Source organism: Lepisma saccharinum, chromosome 22 (genome assembly GCF_977018435.1).
Source record: "Lepisma saccharinum chromosome 22, izLepSacc3.1, whole genome shotgun sequence".
Taxonomy (NCBI): Eukaryota; Metazoa; Arthropoda; class Insecta; order Zygentoma; family Lepismatidae; genus Lepisma; species Lepisma saccharinum.
Genome location: NC_139250.1, coordinates 3,158,026 through 3,180,000, shown reverse-complemented (window position 1 = coordinate 3,180,000; position 21,975 = coordinate 3,158,026). Strand labels below are relative to the sequence as shown.

Sequence of the window (21,975 nt, the reverse complement as noted above, 5' to 3'; positions counted from 1 at the left end):
AAAATAAGGGACAAACTCCAAATCATAAGTTGAAAATAAGGGACAAACTCCAAATCATAAGTTGAAAATAAGGGACAAACTCCAAATCATAAGTTGAAAATAAGGGACAAACTCCAAATTACAAGTTGAAAATAAGGGACAAACTCCAAATCACAAGTTGAAAATAAGGGACAAACTCCAAATCATAAGTTGAAAACAAGGGACAAACTCCAAATCACAAGTTGAAAATAAGGGACAAACTCCAAATCACAAGTTGAAAATAAGGGACAAACTCCAAATCACAAATTGAAAATAAGGGACAAATTCCAAATCACAAGTTGAAAATAAGGGACAAACTCCAAATCATAAGTTGAAAATAAAGGACAAACTCCAAATCATAAGTTGAAAATAAGGGACAAACTCCAAATCATAAAGTTGAAAATATGGGACAAAATAGCAATCTAGAGTTGAAAATAAGGGACAAACTCCAAATCATAAAGTTGAAAATATGGGACAAAATAGCAATCTAGAGTTGAAAATAAGGGCCAAAGTTGCAACACAACCCACTTTTCATCTTCAGAACAGTTCTTTCTTAAGGAAAAAGTACTCGCTGTTGTTGATAAAGAAGATATTTTGTTATTCTGTGCTCCATTCGTCAAGCATGTTGTGATGTGGCTGTGATCGTCATGTGCTATTGAAATGTCTTTGTTACAGTATTTACAACCCGCTTCATGTAGAAAATCGTCTTCCAACCATGACTTGAGAAATATACACAGTCTTGTTTGTATCATACGTTCACTACTCATCTCGAAACACGTTAACCCCTCCGTTAGGAGCGTGTGGTTCAGGTGTCACCCATCTATATTCATTGCCAGATTGCAACACTGTAAACTGAATGTATGGGTGCTTTTGTGTAGCGAGACGTTCTTCCTTCGTCTTTGATCTAGACTCAGCTGTGTTGCTCTGCTGCACATCTAAGCCACGTAATATTATACAGTTAACGTGAGTCGCATGGGGGACTCAAGTTTCAGTAACTGTAACAGTTACTTTTTACAATGAGTAACTGCAACTCAGTTACTTTTAAAAGTAACTTTCCGAACACATGTGTGTATATGTCAAGGGAGGAACAAATGTAAACATTAATTTGTTTCTCTTTCTTATCTAGTAGATTTCTGTAGGGCTGTAAAGGCCAAAGGGTGTCCCAATAAAAGCGACGGAATTAATATGCTGACTACAACACTTTTTTAAAGAAGAATCACAAATATTTTTACATCATTACAACGGGTAAATGCTCCGATTTAAGGATGCCAAGTTTGATTTACGCAACATGTTCTAACAATACGTTTATCATTGATTGTTGCAGCTTAGTTGACATGGAGGGTCACATCGAGTTTTGATAGTAACTCATTACAACAATGGCGAGTGTTGTGCACAGACTGTAAGGAAGCTTTGTGCAATCCTTGGACGTGAATGTAGCCGGTCTGTTGAGAACATCGTTATTGTGCGTGACAGTGTTATTGCGAGTCAAAAAAAAAATCTTTCATTCTTAAATCGGAACATTTACCCGTTGTAATGAAGTAAAAATATTTGCCATTTTGTAAATATACAGTATTTTCATATTAAATCCGTCGCTTTTTTGGGACATCCTTTACAAGTTCGTTGCATCTTAGCACAGACATATTGCTGATTTATATATTTTTTCAACTTTGAGTTAGTGCATGTGTACCTTAAGAAGAATAAGTATTTGGGGTCCACGTGCAGTTACTGCGAAGGCTTTCCACCTATCTGCCTGCGAACTGAGGCCATTGTCGAACTTTCTCCTCCATTAGCAAACTTGCTGGTGTGGTAATCCTGCACAGAGATATTGAATTTTCATTTGTCGAGAAATTTCTGTTAGTTTTAGGCTGACAAGGGCAAGAAACCGCTCCTCTTCATTGGTGCAAGTGGGTGTAGGAGGCGCCATCCTTAAAATAACAAAAATGGCGTTTTCAAGCTCACTTCATTAGTGTTGCAGCCTTGAGGAAATAACAGTTGAAACCTCTTGTTAATTTCAGCTGTGTACAGCCTGCCCTACAATTTTTATTGGGCTTTTAAAGTTTTTATTTGACTCGTGTAATACACATGCAGAGAGAGAGAGAGAGAGAGAGAGAGAGAGAGAGAGAGAGAGAGAGAATATTAAAAGTGTCTGACACCGCACAGTCTGCTAAGATATGTTCATATCTAACAGAGGCGTCTCGTGAAGGCATCCGGTGAATGCTGCGCATGCGTCGATTGTGGGAAAAAGGACAACTTGCTCTGCGACGACGACATTCATGAGCGTTTCTACATTCTAATGTCTTCATATACGAGAAGTATTTATTTTACACGAGAGCGCTGAACTAAGCTTATATTACATTTCTTGGATCTGAAGTGAAAGAAAGTAATAATTCTTTTCCCACAATTGACGCATGCGTCACTTCAGATCCAAGAAATGTAATATAAGCTTAGTTCAGCGCTCTCGTGTAAAATAAATACTTCTCGTATATGAAGACATTAGAATGTAGAAACGCTCATGAATGTCGTCGCAAAGCAAGCTGTCCTAAAAGGTAAAAAAAGGTAAAGTGCTCCCCTGTGCATAGCAGCACGCCATGAAGGCGTATAGGGGGTGTGGGGGTAACGCCCCACACTTTTCTTGATCCGGTCGTGAGTTGGGGTGATGTGATCAGTATCACGCCCCTGACCGCCTTTACCCCCCAGAGTTTCCCCCAGGTACACATGTTATTCGACGCTTGGTGGGCGCCGGGGCCGCTTCTTCTTCCCACAATTGACGCATGCGCAGCATGCACCGCATGCGTTCACGAGACGCCTCTGATATCTAAGTAAGCATAAAGTAATTCCAACTTCCTCCAAGAAGTAAGGTTTCGCTCGCTGCTGCTGCGATGGTAATGAGACAGGAAGCACGTTATGCAGGTCGTAACTTGAAATTTGCCCCCTAGCTGTTCAAACACGCCTAACAAGGTGAAGAAAATTAATCCTAGCATCCTGGACGGAGAGAGAGTCCAGGGTCAGTTCCCGGCTGATCCTTGTTATTTGTCCAGAGGGGCGGGAAGAAGTTCCCGCTTTAATAAATTGCTCCCGGCAGCCCGGGGAGCTTCGTGCTGCAGGTCAGGGAATTGTTCCCGTGGGAGAAGTGGAGGATAAATTATGCAGAGAGGGGCTCGCTCTCATCATGCCGAAAGGTTCGCGTCGCTCGGCGCTTGGCGATTCTTCTTTTTTTGCCCGCGAGATAAATGTATGTGGGATTCCGAGTTCGTCCGTGGAAGCAAATGGCGTACTTTGGTAATATTTTTCTCGTCGCGTTCGTGCTTCCTTATATATTTTATGCAGATCGAATTGGTGCACCTAAGCAGCGCCCAATATGTATTGGATCCTAGTAAAAGCTGTTTGACTGAGACCACGGTGTGTTGGTGCTTCAACGGTAGAAACCACCTCTGATTGGTGATTTCTGAAGACGCCCACATGTCAATCTCCCTTCCACGTAGTACCATAAAGTCTTTCCAACTTTCCAAAAGTTTGTCACAAAGAAACTACTACAGTTACATTTGCATGGTTTGTGGCAAAGGAAAGAGAAACTCATAAAGTTTCTTCCCTTCGTTCTAAAGAGGCTGAGGTGGTATAGGAGGCGCTTCAGTCGCTTGAACTGAAAATGACGTCAGTGGAGGAGAAAGCTCAATGTGTTTTATTGTCTCACGAGACCAAGTCACAGCGATTCTTTTTATCAGGTGGTGATCATCCACGTTCACTCCTAAAACGTCGCTGCACGCACATATATATGTATGTATGTATGTTTGTGCCGGCATAACTCCCGAACGCCTGGAGGAATTTCAACCAAACTTCGTACACATATGACTTACAATCTGGAAAGAAATACTTTTGGGGTAAGACACCCCTAGGGATGGGGGTGGGAAGGGGGTGACATGTAAAAAAAATCGAAAACGACCGATGTTAGTGTGGAACACATAGCTTTCGGGGTCGCTAAGATGAATAGTGACACACCCAATGCCGTTCAATTTATTTATTCTTGCTCCTGGAGGTGAAACTAAAAATGTTGTTTATTTTTTATTTTGATTTGATTTATTTATCTTCGCTTCTTGTGCCACTTTTGGCTAATTTGCGAAGATGGGGATGGGTGATGATATGATGAAATTGATGAATAGACATCACAAACGTCCATGTCCAAGCCAGGATTCGAACCCGGGACCCCTGGCGTCGCAGCGCGATGTGCTAACCACTACGCAACGGGAGCCGACAAAAATGTCGTTTATAATCAATCCGTAATATTGTAGTTAATTTGTAAAAGATTTTACTTTATAATTTGTATCCTGTACTTATACTTTTAAATAACTGTAAATAAAATTAGTTACATTTTACACTATAGTTAGAATTCATTATTTTCCTGTCTAATAGAAGATTGGGATAAATAAATACCCGGGCAACGCCGGGTAGTCAGCTAGTAATAACATAAAACACATTGAGCTTTCTCCGCAATGACGCCATTTTTGTTTTCAACGACTGCAGCGCCTCCTAAACCACATTAGCCTCTACCTGGAACAAAGGAATGTACTGTATGAGTTTCTCTTTCCTTTGCCATACTCCATGCAGATGTAACTGTAATAGTTTCTTTGTGATAAACTTTTGGAAAGTTGGAAAGACTTTATGGCCTCCCTGTACACTGTTGTCTGTAGACTAACGAGGCTCATAACCAGTATAATCCACTTTCGCATTTGTGTTTCGGTGTCCATGTATGTTCCCCCTTCGTCAATCTTACTTTATCACCATCCTCGCGATTAGCCAAAAGTGGCGTAACGGCGAAGTAAAATAAATCATCAATCAATCGCTTGATGAAAGGTTAAGTGGTTATTTTGCTTATTTTATGCCGTTTTTATTCTTAAAGGTGAGTTTCATTGACGTCATCGATACATATTATGGTATGCAGCCGCCTACGAGCCTGCCATGCAAGCAACCGTGCCCTTTGACACGCACGTAATGATGTTCATGAAGGTTCTATGAGTTTCATTAATTTATATTACTCTCCTTAATCAGTCTCTGAATTTATAGGCTTGCTTGCTTCCTTGAGTTTGTTTTTAACCTGGACTGGACCTACAGTTTAAAGTGGGATCTGAACCACTATGATTCTCCACGGTGATCGAACACCCTGATTACAAGGCGAAGACGTTAATATTTTAGTAACAATCAGCCATATATCTTAGAATTAACGATAAGGACAGCAAAGGAAGAAAACGTACCCTTCTGTGGTAGAAATATGAGTCCATAGGATATCTGTTTCCATCCTATTTTCCCTGATCCACATATTTCTTCCACTTCCGTCAAAATTTCTTTTCTTTTGCTACGCTTTCCCTCAACCATAGAAACATAAATATTGAATCGGGGACTGAAGATAAACAAATAATGGAAGAAGGTGTTAGAAAGAGTGAAAGGACAAGAGCGAAAGAGGAGAAAAGAAGAAAGAGGAATGAGGAAAGAAATAAGAACGTGAGATAGAGAGTCCAACCACTTTCCAGATGAAAGAAAATGTTTATCCAAATCGCCTGTCAGGTGAAAGTACAGTTGACAAGGGAAGGCCACCTGCTGGAATGTTCCAGAAACAACTTTCTAATAATCTTGTTGTCTGGAAGGGAGTAATTTCTGTGTATATATCTTCCTGTTTTTGTACCTTGTTACATTTGTACTTGGTGCAGAGTCTGAAGAAGACCTTGCTAGAAGGTTGAAACGTTACGTTTAGTTTATGTTTTAAAGTAAAATAAATTTTCAGCCTTGGTCAGCATATTGAGTTTTTCATAAATATTGATGTTCGTGATCAAGTGCATAGAATGACCTGTTTCCCTAGTGTTATTAGATACAGTCAGTCCTGAACGTAATGCAGTCATTTTATTTCCGACCTCAAGAGCTCTCCCAGGCCGAAATAAAAATTCAGCTGGTTGCAAAATGCATGAATGTGAATCTAGCCCAACGATCCCAGGGCTCGCTCGACAGACGAACGCGAAGGGACGACGGCTTCTCCCTGCAGCTATCGGCAAATATTTGCTCGTCGATTACATCACTTAATTTTCCTCCCGGTGAGTCCCTGTCCAGCCCCGAAGCTCGTATCAGCTTCATGAAATGGACTCCGGCAAAAATATGATGGACGGTATTTCAGCTGCAGCGTAACAATTCGAGCTTGTTTCTCTTTTCTAAATTAACTTTCACAATAATGTGTTGCTTTTTTTTATTAACGTAACTCACTTGCTCTTCTCTTCACCAGAAATGTATATTGTTCAAGAGAAATAACGAATTTTGTCTATAAATTTATTTGTTCAAGTTCAGCGAATTTCGAGCATCCACCGTTCACACAGAATTTGCTTAACTATAAGTGCAAGTAGGTTTCGCTCCATGCCGGTAGAGGCGCCACTCACCGGTCTATTTTATTTTCTACTTCATTATTAAATTACATTTGTAGATTAAATGTTTGAGATTCTGATGCGGTATCAATGTTTAATTTTTGTTTCATGTTACTTATTGAATACCGTATCATTTATTTTAATTCCGCCTGTAGATTTTTTCCGTGATGATGAAAGATCTCTTTACCTCAAATCAGTGATGTGCGTCTACGCGTAAACAACGATAGCCTACATTCTACGTGTAGACTATTTTATAACGTAATCTATGTAAAGAACATGGCGGAAGGAGCTAGCTTATCCAAGCGTGCTATAGCAGTATAACAATTATACAATGTACCAATTATTGAAGTGTGAAAAGTAACTTGTGTATTCTTCGTTACAATTACGAACAATTTATGGATGAGGAAAAACACAACATGAAACATATTATAGTGTTTTATGGTGAAAACCTTAATTTTGCCTCATGACTGCCATCTGTTGTTTGAATACAATTTAGCTTTTCACTACAGTTGATGATAGAGGATGAAAATAATTTTTGTTGTAAATAAGATTCTTGTCAGCTCGATGGGAACAAATATGATTGTAAATACCACTTCCCTTTCACAAGAGCCGGCAGATCACTGGCTCAAATACTTCGCTAATTCCAAGATGGATACATGCAGGTGAGTCCATCAGATATCGGTAATTTTCTTGGGACGTAAATCACACGTTGTTCGAAAGCGATGTAAAATAAATCAAATTAATCAATGACTGACTTTTTATTCATAGAAAAAGCGGACGGTTCTGTTATATATAGTACAGAGTGTGCAATAAGTATTTCATATGTGCTTTAATTTATTTGCTTATTGAAAGTCAGTTATTTAAGAACGCTTTGTACTTGTGCAAATGGCATTCTTTGATTAATCCTTCAACGTATCAAGTTTCCAAAAACTTAATGGACCGCACCTGCATGTATTCAGCCTTGGGGTTTCGTTTCAGCGCTCTTGTGTGAGTTCACATCTAGCTTCTCTGCATTCCCCCAAATTAATTTTTCCTGATATTCCTCTGTTCGCTTCGACTCCCCCCCCCCTTTCCCCAAACGCGGAAAAGATGGATAGCCCGAAGCGCTGCATTGCAATTTGCATAGAGAAACGCTGTCGGGTTCGATGATAAATGGTCGGTTTTTGATTATGTTAGTTCCTTCCATCGACACGCGAGGGAACGCCGGGGTACATACATCATACATACATCTCCGCTGTACGTTTTGGAGGCGTAATATGCAGCGAAAGCTTGGGTTTTAAACGATGTGTGAACAGGACCTGCAGTTTAACATACAAATTTAACAACTAAAAGTTGGTTGTACTTTACACTGAGATAGTCAAATCAGGACTGGGCATACAGTTTAAAGCGGGATTCGAACCACTACATGCCTCCACCAGGATCAAACCCGGAATCCCTTAATTACAATCAACAGCGTTACCACTACCTTCCGGAGGGAGAAAATCCTGATAACGGAGATACGAGAAAAACTGTAACCTGAATGCCGTGCTTCCAATGAATTATTTAGATAGAATAGTTACCCAAAAATATCAATTTCCCGAGAAAACATAATTTAATTACAAGTGTTTTCTTCATTATAACATTGTAATATTTAGCCAAGGACTTTCGTATTATCATTACAATTGATTTTTCATTATTATCCAACTGACGGATTATCCAGCTAGTATAGTTTTCCCAATGACAGGGGTTTTAGTATCCTTATGGTTCTGATAACATGTGTACCATTGTTGTAACAATTATCCAAATTATCATGACAATTTATATAATCTTGCTATCGGATTTGTACGTAAACAAAAGTTGTTTTTATTATTCTAATAAAACATTTTGATGTGATAGGTAGAAGGATTATGTTGAGGCAGACATTTGAAATAAAAACCTCGTATTCTCTCATTACCCAGGAGACGGGTATTGTCACAAATTTGTAACAACGTCCGTCATATTGAATTTTCAGCCGTAATTTTCAAACATAGATACCTAGTATTTAAAGAAAGAACATGTGTTTCCTACATTAAGCTGGATATAGTATATATTCACTTTCCCTCTGCATGTAGCTATTTTCTTGTAATTTCAGAGTGAAATAAATCGTATTGTGATTGCGATGACAAACTCATTCTCATTTGAGAATAATAATTTATACAGACGACACATTCAAACAAAAGTTTGAAATTTTCTAAGCTTCAAAATTTTAGTTTTTTTGTTTTAAGTGTCCGGGTTTTGGCAGTCTTCTGTCTAATTGTAGTGTAATATTATTTCAACAGCGGATATTATTGGCTTAAAAGCGGATAGGGCATCTGTCTCTTTTAGTGGCCGCATTGAGTTGAATTGTGGAGTACTATTCAGGTCTGGATCTTTTATTTAATTAGTGCCTTCCCGATGACGTAGTGGTAACGTTGTCGCCTTGTAATCAAGCAGGTTCGATGCCTGCCAAAGCGCAAGTCTGTACATTTTCTAGAAGCTTCAAAGCTTCAACCTGACCAAGGGTCGTTCACTTATTCTACCAGCCAGTTGCTCTTCTTAGGCATGTCAAATATGCAGATTCAAGTGCAAAGAGACCTCCTGGAGTATTGGTTCAGCTCACAGGTAAACAGGAGTAATTATGCTAAGGTGATAGGAAGTGACAACTTGAAGAATCGGCGTGGAGGAAGTCTCCACTGGCAACAGGGACAGAGGAGAAAGGTGGAAGGATCACTCTTAGGATTCTTGGAGAATAAGCAACAGCCCTTCGATTTTGGTCTGCGAACAAAGTCAGTGTTACTGACTTTGCCTACCAAATAAGCTTTGAGTACAGGCTTACACTTCGTTCTATAACTACATCTGAACTTGATCATCAGACTACATCTAGACAAGTAATGAGCCTACCCTACCATGGATGATTCAGGTTCGAAGGTTTTAAAATCGATGTACCTAAAGGAAATTGGTAGAGATGGAAAAGAGTATATAGATCTTGCTCAAGATAGGGACAGATGGAAGGCCTGTGTTGCTGCAGCCATGAACCTTCGGGTTTAAGAAGGCTAGAGAGTTAGTTAGGTTTTAAAATCGAAGGGTTGACTGTTTGCCATTTCTAGTTGTTTATTTAGTGTACCTTTCAAACTCTAGCTCCTTACCATCAAGCTCACAATGAGCAGCTCGTTGCTCTACCATCAAGGATGAATGATGATTAGTGAGCTACATTCCCAATACGATCCCTCATACCTAAGAGTATGATACGATAGTTCTCGGATTCCACTTTAAAACCGTAGATCCAGTCCCGATTAGCCTATCTGTGGCTAAAGTGGACATACCCAATCAATGGAGTTAAAGTCCCATCAATAATTATTCTGGAAATATTCCTTACTGTCATAAAGTCATACTCCTGTTCAAATTCTGAAATTTTAGTTGCCTTTAGAACATGCGTATGATTCTATGATAATTCTAGATTTCGTTTGATTTGATTATTTTATATTTAGCATAGTTTTTCTGCCACTTAAGGCTAATCGCGACGATGAGGATGAGTGATGATGTAATAAAAGGACACTCACAAAAGAACACAAATGCCCAGCAGTGGCGTATGCTAAGTCCAAGATATGGGCTATCTCACTATGACACATGGCTATGGAAGGAGGAGGACCTAAACACCGTGTATAAATGGGTACACACACACATTTTGCTCGTTCACGGCGTCTTCAAGGAAGTATCGTTGCCATGCCAACGGCGGCTAGGTTGCCAACTCATAAGAAATCAGGTTGCCAACTCCTGAGAAATCAAGGTTGCCAACTCATAAGAAATCAGGTTGCCAACTCCTGAGAAATCAGGTTGCCAACTTCAGAATGACCATCATTGAATTGAAATGAGTAATTTTATTCACAATTTATAATATATTTTTCTTCTGTATTCTATTCTCTAGTTTTCAGATAGCCTCGAATATACGCTCCTGACAGTGGCGTATACTGGGTCCAAGTTCTGGGCTATCTCACTATGTCACGTTGTCCTAGGCTATGAATATAAATAAATTTACCAACTCCTAAGAAATCAGGTTGCCAACTCATAAGAAATCAGGTTGCCAACTCATAAGAAATCAGGTTGCCAACTCATAAGAAATCAGTTTGCCAACTCATAGAAAATCAGGTTGCCAACTCATAGGAAAACAGGTTACCAACTCATAGGAAATCAGGTTACCAACTCATAAGAAATCAGGTTGCCAAATCCAGAATCAGCATCATCATCTCACTGATATGAATAATAATATTTACAATCTCTGATCGATTTTTCTCCTGTATCTTATTATCTGGACTTCAGGCTTCGCAGATAGCCTATCTAGCCTAGAAGATACGCTCGTGGCTCCTGATGCCCAGGTAGAGATCCGAATCCGGGACCCCTGCCGTCGTGGCGCGGTTTACTAACCACTCCGCCACTGAGGTCCGCTCTATAATACAAGCAGGAACTTACTGAAAAGCCTGCATTGCTATTCCTTGAACTATTCGTGACCTGACCGCACACGCTGACAGGCCTTGACCTCAGCTGCGGAATCGAACACGGGTCCCCTGAGCCCGGCACCCTTGGATCGATGCCTCGTTGTCTTGTTTAAGATCGATTGTTCTCGGGGAAAAAATACTGTTCTTTCATCAAGGTCCTTTCCAACCAGAAGCAAGTCGTTGATAATTTAGAAACTCATGATTCATTCTCCGTTGTTTATCGATTGGTATTGTCGTGGCAAATGTGAAGAGGTGGGAGGCCGTTCAATAATATTGTCCCAGCCTACTGACCTCATTATGGAGGGTATTTCTCTTGCGCTGGGCAGAGAGTTCTTTAGCTCAAGCGGTGGTCTTGGAAGAGAACAAGCACTGCCTGTAAGGGGGAGCCAAACTGGAATATTCTCCTTGAGTAGCACCAAAGCCTCTGATTACATGAGCGTAGCTAGATGCTTTAAAGGAGTTCGATTTGTTTAGAAAAAAGCATTGTTTGACGTTACTGCTGCAACTAACTTACTCTCTATCCTTCTTAAACCCGATGGTTTATGGCTGTAGCAACATAAGCCTTCCATCTGCTGTCCCTCTCCTGGGCAAGATCAATCCAATCTTTTATCCTATCCTTAGTCCAGGAACCTCCCAAAGTAGTCCCGAGATCCGAATAGGAGACTATTTTACATTCGGAATGTTTAACCTTGGGGACTCATGTAGCAGTTTCTTGACATATTTTTTTTACTACAGGGTTGTCAGCTCTACGCCTAACCCCTAATATGAATGGAGGACCGCACCTGTCGTTGGTCAGCGGATCCCTCGGATCTAGCTGGGAGGATCACATTGTAGTCCACCAACCAATCCCACCTCTGCCAATTGTGGGGGCTCATGGAGCAATGACAGGACAGCTGTATAAATCCCAACAGCGCAAAATTTGACCATTTGACTCTGTAACTGCAGTGGAACTGCTGCATAACATATAAAGTACATTGTAAAATCGTGTAACTACATGAGCTAAGAGATTACTATTGTTTTTGTATCATTATATACATATTAAATAAACACATTCCTACAATAAACGTTTTCTTTAAGCCTCCCCGATGGCGCAGTGGTTGCGACGTCGCCTCTAATCAAGGGGTCTCGGATTCGATACCCGGTGGAGGCACATAGTGGTTCGGATCCCACTTTAAACTGTAGGTCCAGTCCCGATTAGCATCTCTGTTCATAAAGTGGGATCCGACTGTATTTTATGTAGCTCGTGTAGCGTCTTATATTATTAAAAAGGTAAATTGTTACAATTTAACTCCATATTTTGGTGAAAATAACTAAATATGTATTTACATATTTAGAACATTTTTACTACATGTAATTCCGTTCCCTGGATATAAGTAATTGAGGACTATAAGTGGTAAACGTTGTAAGTGCCAAAAGCGAAAGTGTTGGGAAATCCCATCGTTCCGCACATCAACCCGTAAGAAAATGCACACTCTTGACCTCTTCACACGCCCTTTGAACTACTTAAAGGGCTACCAGCCACATTTCACGTTTACCACATTATAAAGCATGGCACATTTCACAGTTTAACGTGGAAAACGGTGTTTGAATTATTGTGGCACTTACAGCGTTTACCAATTTTAGTCTTCAATTGAAAAATTGGCCCCTCATTCGAAAAGGGTTGAAGACCACGACTCTAGGTGGAACAATGCTAACCATACATTAGAAAAGAACAAAGATAAAAATGTGTTCTATTGCATTGTAGAAAGGTTGATGTCTCGCCTATTTGTAGATTCAAATTGTGGATGAATTAATAGATTGAACAGGCGGTAGAACGCCCACAACCGCATCCAAGCCTATCCGTAATTCGCATCCATAATTGAATCGTTTTTATCAGAAACCCCGTATCGACCACTTCTTGCGAAAACGATATTTGTACAGGTTTCTGAAGTTGTTTGTAGATTCCTTCCAGGTATCACCATGAAGGAAAACTAGCACGTCTGAATACCTTACCATAGAGCTGGAACAACGGATACAGCAACGAATTTATATATGATACAAGTCCTTTAATTCACTTGGCATTATACAGTAATTAAATGCGTTTGCACACTGATAAAATACACTAAAGCCCACATCCGATAGGCTAACTGAAAAATGTTCTTCCCGCTGCCGCGAGCCGACATGCACCATGCCGCTGTGTTAGAATATCACTCTCCCAGAATTCCGCATTCTTACAAGAAGCTCCCAGCGAAAGTAAAATAAAAACAAGTGAAGAGCGGAAAGCAATACTATATATAATCTTCAACAGAAGTAAACAATTCAATTATTACATACTTTACAAGGCGATGTGCTAACCACTATACCAATAAGCCAAGTGCAACGATCGTGTTGGGTTCCAAACATAGTAATCTTGAATGGTCATAACTAATCTAATTAAACGCGACATTTAACGCCGCTGTTATAAATTTACTATGCAACAGACTTTTAAAGTGCGATATCAAACGGAGGAGCGTTTCCCACAGAGATTACTCATTTAGAACCCATGCAAGTACAAACAAATTTGAAGCAAATATACATTATTCATTCTATTTGCTTTTTGCAACGAATTTAAGAAGTATTGAGCACAATAAAAAGTAGTTTTGAAGTCTGTGAACGTCGCGCCATCTCGGATTAGTTATCATCTACATTGTTATTTCATTTCTTCTCATGTTGACAACAGAAAGGCGAATACAGTTTCCGTTGTAAGAATTAAAACTATTCTTTCTCCTGATGAAATATGGTAGAGCTCTCGCCACGAAAAGAGTCCAGGCAAGGTCACGCCACCTACCTACAGTGTTGCCAATAAGCAACAATTTCAAGCGACGAGATCAACCGCATACGTAAACGTGCGAAGTGTCGACTGAGCAGCTTAGAAGAAGTGTGGCAACCCTGGAGGGCCAGGGGTGCGGAGGAGGCAAGAGGAAGCTACGACCTTGACTGGACTGTTTTCGTGGCGAGAGCTAGCTATACAAAAAACCAAGGAATATAGAGATTAGGTAAAGTCATCCGAAGATTGCCGATCTTGCACTAACGCGTGACGTCACCGGAGAAGCAGTGAGCTCGGCTGAAGCAGACGGCCCCTAGCATTTATATGGGAGATTCAGAGAGCGAAAGTATATTATTACATTTAGGAGGGGGAAAATAATAATTGTCATCCTCCAAGATGGTATTGAGGCATCCTTTTAATGATTAGTAACATAATTGAAAACACGCTACTTTTGAAAGGGGGCAAAGTACATGTGAAAAATGTATTTTGAAAATCCATATTCCTGAAACTTTCTGACCGATGCGCTACAAAGAAAGTTACGTGTTCTCCTTTAGAATTTCGTCATTTTACAAATCGTAATATAATTTTAACAAAAACGTGGCATGCTAAAGAAGAATTAAAGAGTTTAAAAAATAATTGATTAATAGACTTAGTTTATTTTACTTCGCTATCTGTCACATATGGCTAATCGCAAAGATGAGGATGCGTGATGATATGATGAAATTGAAGAAAGGAAAGTAGACCCATGCCCGGGCGGGGATTCGAACCTGGGGGCCCTTGGCATCGTAAAGCGTTGTGCTAACCACTTCGCCACGGAGGTCAGCATTAGAAGGAAATAAACAGAAATTGGCATCTATGTTTTAATATGCGAGAAACATTTGCGAGGAGGTTATTGAAGTAACAAATAATTATTACAAGACGTTGTGATGAAAATTATTAATATATCTGAAATATCGAGAGTTGACCTTGCAGTCTCTAAATGTACTTTTAGGGTTACGCAAAACCTTTACTCAAAATTGGGCCTCCCCGATGGCGCAGTGGTAGCGTCGCCGCCTTGTAATCAAGGGATCCCGGGTTCGATACTCGGTGGAGGCACAAGTGGTTCGGATCCCACTTTTAAACTGTAGGTCCAGTCCCGATTAGCCTTACTGTGCATAAAGTGGACTTAAAACAACAACAACCAACCAACTTTACTCAAAATTGATAGTGTAAATTTATAAGCTATTAAAATTTAAAACTTATTCCTGTTCGAAAAGAGAAACTGCCAAGTCAAATTAATATTTCGTAGAAATACATATATTTTTCTTTCATGAGGCCAAGAGAGTATTTGGAGGGGACGGTGGCTTGGGAAGGCTATAGCCCCGGATCTCGATCTGCAAAGGGGCTTCCAGTGGGAAAACATTCCTATGAAATAGCCCAGAAGAAGGGGCGAAATGATTTTTTTTTATTGGCTCAAGAATACAAAGATATAAGTGGATATTTGACAAGCTTAGTCTAAAACTTACAACTGAAGTCGTACGTGTGTGTGGGGGGGGGGGGGGTGGCTACGTGAGGTAACAGAGTGGATTATGATTCACAATACTAAAATTAAAATAAATATGTGGGAACAATAGAAATCAAAATATGTTGTAGCTAGTGACGGCGCAATAGTAAAGATGGAGGGGTAAATCATATTTTCCCGGGGCAATCATTTTTATTATTCCGTTACATACGACACAAAAATGCACATTTTGGCTAAAAGAGCATTCATTCATTTATTTATTTTGTCGTTTTACGGGGGGCAGATAAGAGAGAGAAATTGTCGAACGAGAATTGGAGGGCGTTCCTGCCCCCCCCCCCCTAGTGTGGTCACTGCCTATGGCTATGCTGGAGAAGAATGCACCAATTAATACGCTATTAAATAAAACAGATACTTTTAAAACTTTTAATCAAATTATTTGTGAACTATGATATAAATTTAGAGAGAGCACATACCTGTTTAATTTAATTTGGATGAGTTAACTTCTGAAGCCTGCCATTTCCGAGCCTTCTTCCGGTGTAACTGCACTGCCCTTTGAGCCCTAGCTGCTGCGTTCAGGTGACGGAACGAGCTGAATACTAATTAAAACAAATATGTGACAAATATATATAAAAAATACGTGTTGAAGCTATTGACGGCGCCAAAGAAAAGACAGAAGAGAAACGTGGAGAGTGCAGTGATATTTTACGGGAAGCAGCAGGCACGTATCCAGGAATTCCTTTCGGGGCGGCGGCTGAACACCATTTTTTAAAGGGGTATCACAATTGTATGTTTAAGGCCAGTGGTGGCAATTGGGTTCCAAAATGTGGGGGGTGGGGACAAGGAGACAAGCATTAACAGGCCATAGTGTGGAGGCAAAAGAATGGGGAGCAATTATCTCCTAAATCGTCGCCACTGTTTAACGCTGTCATTTTAATCAGAACGTGAAATCGGGACATTTTCTACCACTCAACTCCTCTGTTTCCATGCATTAATATTGTGTGCCGGAACCATCTCAGTATGTATGTTTGTCCATTTCTTCTCATCAGGCATCAAAACATCTATGTACCAGAAGTGTTTTTACGAAGGTGTTACACATGCACGGAATGCACAATCCACTCGACAAATAAAAATTCAAACTGTGTGCTGGGAACTGGACGCAGACAGTTCACGAATATTTCTCTCTCATTCGAGCTTGAACGCCACTAATGTGTCTTGTCCTTCCATGTTTGCAGCTCCTATAAAAGCCGAAACCCACCAAATTGTTCATATTCAGGCCTAAGCACTCGCAAGTGTTCAAAATTGTCTGTTGAGTGTGTGTCGAACCCAGTAGCCTTAAACAAAAGTATTTTTTTATGCCATGAAATTCTCGGACTGCATACACAAAATTTGGTCCTGGCACAACTAAATCATCACTCAAAACTTTGATTTTCAGTTGATCTGTGCAGCTTATTTCTTTTTTAATAAATCGCTCTAATGCCCAGCCCGATACTGCCGAAATATTCACTTTAGAGAGAGAGACCTTCGATCTCTTCGTCTTTCCACCCGAACTACTCGTAGCACTACTCGAAGTTCCGCTGTCGTCAATGTCTTTTGCTTTGGGACCGAACTGGAACTAGTGGTAGACTTTGTTACTTTACGGTATTTAGTCCATTTCATTTTCGAATCACTAGATCTTATAAAGCAACCAATGGACACTGACTGATCACTAATCGACTGTATGAATTGTCACACTTACCTCTGAAGTCTCCACCTATTCTGTTGTACAGATCAACCGGGAAATTGAAGCTGCGTATTAATATCCTCATTATATTCTAGAACGTTTCGCAGATATCACGATTCGTAAATATTGCCAGTAGTTCGACTCCTTCTCTTTTTCAAGAACGTTCCCTTTCGCGCTTTCCAGAGATTAAAAAATTACAATGAATCCGAATCGCCGCCCTACCTGCGGCGCTACCTTTGTTGTGCAGCTTCCAAATGCTGACAAGTCTCTTCTACATAGTGTTCAAGTTCGCTACGACAACACCGAAAGCGTAAGAAAAGTTTACGTGCAATATTATCAACAACAGGGTTATAGAACATTCTCCGTCTTGCCTTGATAAGTATTTCTCTCCTAAAATTATCGTCACATTATTCAAGAAGACAAAAACCTAATTTTATCTAGTGTAAAATGAAAACTTTCCTGGTGGGGGGAGTCCACGAGTTACGATCCCCATCTTGGATACGCGCTATAAACAATAACAGGGTCCGTAGAACATTCTCCGTCTTGCCTCGATAATTATTCCTCTCCTTAAATTATCGTCACATTATTCAAGAAGTCAAAAACCTAATTTTATCTCGTGTAAACTGAAAAATGTCCTGGGGGAGGAGGCTCGAGACACCTGATGCCCACCTTGAATACGCACTATTAACAATAACAGGGTTATAGAACATTCTCCGTCTTGCCTAGATAATTATCTCTCTCAAATTATCACCATATTATTCAAGAAGCCAAAAACCTAATTTTATCTAGCGTAAATTGAAAATTTTCTGAAGGGGGCTTGAGCCCACTGATTCCCACCTTGGATACGAGCTGTTACCAATAACAGGGTTATAGAATATTCTCCGTCTTGCCTCGATAATTTTTTCTCTCCTTAAATTAACGTCACATTATTTTATTTGACACCACAAGAAACAAAAAATCTCATTTTATCTAGTGTAAACCGAAAACTTTCGGGGGGCTTGAGCCCCCTAAGCCCCCCCTTGGATACGTGCCTGGGAAGCAGTCACGTTTATTATACCCTTACATTTACATACAATATTATATAGTTCTGCTTTTAGATCTCGCACAATACCTTTTACACAAAAATGGGCAATCTCGCATTATTTTATATCAATCAAGCTGTGATATTTTAGATTTCTTCCGTTAGTTTTCTGTTAATAGTTTTCACAGCTTTCCATAGCATTTAGGCATGATTTCAGTTGACAAGAACAAAATAATCTTATTTCAAAACATAGAGCAAAAAGAAATCCAACGCGCTTAAGTTAAAACTCCCTTACATTGGAAGCCTGGAGAGAACAAAACAGGGGTTCCTTCGTAACACGATTTCTTGAAAACCATTTTGCACATTTGAATCAACTTTGTGATAAATTGATTAGAAAGGATGAATCTTAACAGTAAAAGTTGTAACTTTTCCCTTGCTACTATATTTTAGAAGATATTCGTTGTCAAATTTCTCAATATTTGCATAAGGAACCAGCCTTTTACGTGCCGAGTGTTTCGATGGTGACGTCATGCATCCACGGACAACTGCGCATACGATCTGCGCCGCCGAACGAGCACCCCCTGACATAAAACATCTCAAATTAAAATTTAAATGAAGCGACTAGTTTCTTTGGTAGATTTCTGCAGAGATCAACACGCTTTCAATTATTTTTGTTTATTTGTCGTTCAAAATAAAAACTAGAGCTCGGAGGCTGCCGTTAACACCAGAGCACACACGAGTGTTGCCGCAACCGGGAGGTATGGACTGCTGACGACAGTGACGAGTGGCATCGCATCATGTTCAGCGATGAATCTCAGTTCTGCATTACCACGGATGACCACCGTGTGCGAGTATGGCGGCGCCGGGAGAGGATACATTCTTACAATGTTCTGGAGAGACACACCGGCATTACCCCTGGCATCATGTTGTGAGGAGCCATAGGGTATGACTTCACATCATCTTTGGTAGTGGTTCTGGAGATTCTGACGGCACAGCGCTACGTCACGGACATCCTGCCTCCTTATGTGTTACCCCTTATGGGACAGCATCCTGGTACAGTCGTTCAACAAGACAATGCACGTCCGTACACAGCACATGCATCTACGGACTGCCTGCATCATGTTGAGGTACTCCCGTGGCCAGCAGGATCCCCTGATCTGTCCCCGATAGAACATGTGTTGGATCAGCACAGACGTGAACTCCGACCCAGAGCTGATCTGCCTGATATCAAGGGCCAGTTTGAACAGCTGTGAGCTGGTATATATATATATTATGAACAGTAAGACTCATTGGGACTGGTCCTACAGTTTAAAGTAGGGTTCGAACCACTATGTGCCTCAACCGGATATCGAACCCGGAACCCATTGATTACAAGGCGACGACGCTACCACTGCGCTAACGGGGAGGCCTTAGATTTTTTGGATACGCGCACACCAGGGGCGTATATTCCAGGATAGCTAGGCTATCTGCGAAGCCTGAACCGTAGAAAGTAAAATACTGATTCTGAAGTTGGCAACCTGAATTCTTAGGAGTTGGCAACCTGAATTCTTAGAAGTTGGCAACCTGAATTCTTAGAAGTTGGCAACCTGATTTTTTATAAGTTTGCAACCTGACTACCTTTGGGATAGCAACGTGGCTTCCTTGAAGACGTCAAGAATGAGTCTAGTCTTCTCCCTTCCTCCATAGCCTAGGACCAGGTGTCATTTGAGATAGCCCAGGTCTTAGACTCAGCATACGCCACTGGCGCACACTGTGTTTTTCACAGACCCTTTATATTGTTAATATACTATTTGTGTGGGTGGGTGGGTGACGCACAGAGAAAAATGTTTGTTTGGATTAACCCAAAAAATGGTAGTGGTGAACAAAACGTTTGTTTAAATAGGCATGAACCAAACATTTGTTCACCAGTACCAAAATATTTAGTCAAGTTCTATTTGTTTGTCGTAAACAATTTTTTGGTTACCAAACCCAAATATAATTTTGGTACATCTGACAAAGTGTAGCCTATTTGTTTAGGAAAACAAAATAATTTAGTCAAAATTACCAAACGATTTGTTAAATAATTTATTAATAATTACTCATGTTATAATATGGCTAATTTTAGCTAGGGAGGATAGTTTGTAGAAACTAACTGATCTCAAAATACACGTTCAGAATAGAAAGTTCACGTGAACTAACCGTTTTTGAAACGTGTTTGTTTCTCTGCGGCATTTTTTTTTTCGAGTGTTAACCCGTTGAGAGGGTTATGCCCTCACTTCGGTATTCTGCGGCATTTTTTTTTTTTTTTTTTTTTGTCCTTGTTTTCCATTTAGAAGGGTACACCTTCTCTTTGGTAAGTGAATTGTTTTCATAAATGTTTTCCCTTGCAAGGTGATGGTCTAAGTGTTTTCAGTAAAGAAGTGGTACATATTTACTTATTCTTAGGGTAGTTCATTCGGGTCTTATTTACTTCAGTTAGGAAAGTAGTAATTTGTTATGGTGTGGCATGTGTTGGATATATCACGTGCCGTAGTTCCGAAGGATATTATATAGCTGATAGTCTGGATCTATCAGGAAGGTATACATGGTTAAGAGATGCTGTAATGGTGTGCAGTAGTATGTAAGAAAGCAGTTGTCCAGAGCATCTTCGTACATTGTGCTTTTTTTTTTTGTCCTCGTTTTCCATTTAGAAGGGTACACCTTCTCTTTGGTAAGTGAATTGTTTTAATAAATGTTTTCCCTTGCAAGGTGATGGTCTAAGTGTTTTCAGTAATGAAGTGGTACATATTTACTTATTCTGAGGGTAGTTCACTTAGATCTTATTTATTCAGTAGTGGGAAAATTACTTCAGTTAGGAAAGTAATAATTTGCTATGGTGCGGCATGTGTTGGATATATCACGTGCCGTAGTTCCGGAGGATGATGGATATTATACAGCTGGTAGTCAGGATGCTGTGGATCTATCAGGAAGGTGTACATGGTTAAGAGATGCTGTAATGGTGTGCAGTGGTATGTGGGAAGGCAGTCGTGTAGAGCATCTTCGTACATTGTGCTAAGAAGTTGTGGATGGTGCGAGTTCATTCGACCAGTTATATATTTGTGACGGATGGCTTCGATGTGAGTTGTGATTTCGGGAAAGGTTATTCGCTCGTACAGTAGTCGTGTAGGACTTGGTAGGACTACTCTGAAGGCCAAACGAAGAGCATGTCTTTCCAGAACTTGTAGTTTGTGATAGAATGAGTCTGGGGCTGATATCCATGCAGTGTGGCCGTAAATAATTGCTTGTCGAAGGAAAGCCTTGTAGGTATGTAGGACAACCTGGGAGTTGAGTCCCCAGGATGTTCCAATTAGCCGTTTGAGCAAGCTCAGACGATTTGTAGCTTTTTGGACGATGTTGAGCAATTGAGGTTTCCAGGTTAGCTTGGAGTCAAATATGACTCCCAGGTATTTTGCAGTGGTGGCAGGCAGAATTGGAGTTCCCCGTATTTTGATGTTTAATAATGTTGGGTTCCTTTGGATCTTCGAGCGACAGCCTGTCTGTAGAAACACCAATGCTTGTGTTTTGAGAGCATTAATTGTGAGACGCCATGTGTCACACCATCTTTAGAAGGAGTTTATATCTGGTTGGAGAGTTTTGTTTATAGCTTGGATGGTTGAACAACAGGCGAGAAATGCGGTGTCGTCAGCGAATTGGTAGATAGAAACTTGTGGGGGTTTTGGCATATCGGCAACGTATAGTATGTAGAGTAATGGTGATAAAGCAGCACCCTGTGGAACGCCAGAGTAAGGGAAAATGGGGTATGACATTGCTCCATTTACAGTGACATAAGCGACCCTATTTGTTAGGAAGCTGTGTACTAATCTGACATAGGAAAGCGGTAGGTGGAATTTATGGAGCTTGTAGATGAGCCCAGTATGCCATACTTTGTCAAATGCTTTCTCCAGGTCGAATAGTACTAGACAGGATGGTTTGGATGTGTTGAAGTGATTTGTGATGCGAGTCGTTAGTTTTAATAAATTATCAAGGACACTGTGTTGAGGTCGAAAGCCTGCTTGGTGCGACG

The 21,975-nt window shown here is 40.3% G+C and overlaps 1 protein-coding gene across 6 annotated transcripts in view; it reads left to right on the top strand.

Annotated features, from left to right (window-relative positions):
- Nucleotides 1-21,975, top strand: part of LOC146004935 (uncharacterized) — a 470,180-nt gene that overhangs the window by 250,143 nt on the left and 198,062 nt on the right. The window lies entirely within an intron of this gene.